A 2,907-nucleotide genomic window follows, 5' to 3' on the forward strand; every position below is an offset into this window, starting at 1 on the left:
CACGATCGATTCTACTATAGCTGAACCGTCCAGTATTGTTTCCTATTGTTGGGGAAACTGCCCCAAATAAACTAGCATGAGTATTTATGGCAAAATTTTAGCCCGGACCTCAGTGAAGATAGATCTCTCTTTATTTCCCTCTGGTTTGGAATAAAAACGAGGGCATGTGTCATAAATGAAAAATAAACAGAAATTCGGGGTCAAAATATGTTGTTCCTTGTGTTACCTGCAAACATAGTGATGCCTTTTACTGTTGGCAATACTAACTGCGGGACAGGCCAATAACAGCTCATTAAAAATAATGTTGCAATAGCAAACACGTCCTTAGATTTTACAGCCAGAACACAATGTTATCAAACGCCAAGAAAATACTTTATTTGTGTTTGGAATCTAGAAAACGGTTCTTGACTGACCCAGTCTTTACAAAGTCGAGAAATAACTGGTTCTTCACACGCTCCGTTTATCCTTTATCCCCGAGGCCTCCCTTTCCCTCCCAGACAGGAGCCCTGCGGCCGGGCCAGCGCGTATCTCCCAGGAGCCACGGTGCTGCGCCCTGAGGGAGGAGGGTGGCGCCGATGCTGCCTGGGGCTGGCAGCTGTGTGAGCCTAGAAGTCGGTCCCAGCAGAAAACGGCGATTTTCCTCCCGTCAGGTGGGGCCGTGGCATTTCTAACAGTGCAAGAGGAAGGGGCTGACCCAGGGTGTGGATGGCAGAGCGCCCAAGCCACTCCACGCAGGAAGCATCGTGGGCCCGACCGCCGGTCTCTCTGAGGCCTTCGTGTCACCAGAGGCCGAGGAAGAGGTTGGCGGAGCTGTCACATGTGGGCAGCTGGCTGGGGTCCTCGCGCCCCCCGCCCCCACAGAACGTTTCCTCCCCGGGTCTCTGCAAGGGCTTGCCGGGAGCTGCGGAAATCACTCGCCAGAGGGGGCTCCCTAGAGAAGTGAGGGCGCCTCCACCCGATTCCTACAACTCATCTGTCACCGGAAACCAGGGCAGTCAGTGTCTCCGACCTTAGGACACCGAACCGGCACTCTCGATTTTGAACTTTCACCCTCCCTCCCTTCAGGTGTGGAACCCGGCCTCCTCCCTTCCCACCCGGACTTCAGGTTCCGCCCTATCCACACCCCCAGTGCATCTTCCTCAGTGCAAATGACATTGGCTTCCCAGCAAAGTCCTTTCTGCACCACTCAGACAGATGAGAACATGGAGGACACACTCACCACAACACACACTCACACACACACACAGGCGCGTGTGCACTCAGACCTCCTAAAGGTGCCACGCTAAGGGGTTCCCAGTACCCCCCACCTATGTTCAGCATCACAGCCATCATCAACGCCCTTGCCGGACTCGCGGGGTTAGGCCCACTTTGTTCGTGGTTACTCCGGGATGCTGGGGAAAATCTTATGGGAAGGATGGGACAGAGAGCAAGGTGGCGCTCCTGCCCTGGCTGCCCCGGGAGACTGCCTTCGCCCGGATGCCCGGTGCTCCCTCCTCACAAGCCACCTGGGACAAACTAGCGGAGCCTGCCACCCACTACCAGGGACCTGCCATACGCCCACCGTCCTGGGCCTCACTGGGAGCCGGGGTCCCCACAGTGAAGGCTCTGCAGCTCTGAGCACCCGCCAGCACCTCTGGGCCCCGGGAGACCGTGGATCCCGCGCGCGAGCTGTTTCTGTTGGCAACACAGATGTATTTCTTTTATTTGGTAGTAAATAGAACAAGTGTGTGTACATCAAACAGCAAGACAGATATAAATCGCCCCCCCACCAAGGGACGTTCATTCTGAGCCGGGACGTCCCCTTGGCCAGTTCCTGTCACACCCGAGCCTGAGGCCACGCGTGAGAAGCCCAGAACGCCCTCCTCTCCTGGCTCCCAGAGTGCGCGCCGCACGGCACAGCTGGGGGGAAGAGGAGAAGGCAAGGAGGTCGGTGGGGTTTGCTTTCTCTTCTGCGAGCGCGTGCCGCGCGTGCGCCCGGGACCTGGGCAGTGGGGAGGGGGTCAGAACAACGCGGGGGGGGGTGCCTCAAGGGCCGTGCAGCTTTAGAGGGGCTTCCGTGGTTGACCTGCCTGGGCCCCGGCCACGCGTTCCTGCTTCCGCACCTCTGTGCGTACCGGGCAACTATACTTCCCTGGTGAGGCCCTGGAGGGCCTCAGACTTTCCCAGGCTCGGTCCTGTCCTCCTCGAAGACTCCATTTTGCTCCACCTCTCGCGACTCTCAACGCCCCGCGGCACGGTGACCTATTGGGGGGCCCTTTCCTCTTCGCGATCCAAACTCCGCAGAGTCGCTAGGAAAAGACCTCTTTTTTTTTTTTTTTTACTGGGTCACCCTAATGGGGTCAGGGTGCAAGAACCCTGAGCCCCATAGAAATCCCCTTTCGAGGTCCCAAACGCAGCTGGGCAGGCCCCGGGGACAGCGGCTGGGCCGGGCATTCACTCGAGGCCCGGCAAAGGCACTCCGCGTGGCTCCTCCTCTCCGCTGTCCGCCCACTTTCTGCCCCCAACTCCGCCCTGTCTGCAGACCTTCCTCGGCTTTTGGGTACGAACGAGCTGTGTATACACATCTGGAAGCGTGCAAGCCTGTGTGTGCACGTGCGCCCGTCTGGGCGCCCAGGGCAGGTGTCCACACTTTCACCTACAAACGGTTGCGGACTGCCTCGGCCTCGGAAGAGAGGAAAGGGCCTCGAAGACAGCTGGGCGGGCTGCACTTTGGCGCCCTGCCTGGTGCCTCCACCCGGGTGTTGAGTGGATCAGGGCTGCCCTCGTCCCGTGCGCGTGTCTCCTGCGAAGGCACCCTGAAGGAGCCTTCAGGGTGGGGAGCGGTAGCTTCTAGGAAAACGGGTTTGGGACAGCAGGGCAGCCCTAGACTCCGCTGGGGTCCATTTCTCCGACTGGGATTTCTTCCCA

The 2,907-nt window shown here is 58.7% G+C and overlaps 1 protein-coding gene across 2 annotated transcripts in view; it reads left to right on the top strand.

Annotated features, from left to right (window-relative positions):
* The first annotated feature begins 1,796 nt into the window (after nucleotides 1-1,796).
* The window catches only part of HMX2 (H6 family homeobox 2), an 8,397-nt gene continuing 7,286 nt past the window's right edge, over nucleotides 1,797-2,907 (top strand). For both annotated transcript variants that reach the window (XM_037159079.2, XM_037159078.2), the window contains exon 1: nucleotides 1,797-1,926. The gene's annotated coding sequence lies outside the window, so the exon portion shown is untranslated. The remainder of the gene's footprint in view (nucleotides 1,927-2,907) is intronic.

This window comes from Artibeus jamaicensis, unplaced genomic scaffold (genome assembly GCF_021234435.1).
Source record: "Artibeus jamaicensis isolate MK-2021 breed Jamaican fruit bat unplaced genomic scaffold, CSHL_Jam_final contig_490, whole genome shotgun sequence".
In the NCBI taxonomy this organism is placed as follows: domain Eukaryota; kingdom Metazoa; phylum Chordata; class Mammalia; order Chiroptera; family Phyllostomidae; genus Artibeus; species Artibeus jamaicensis.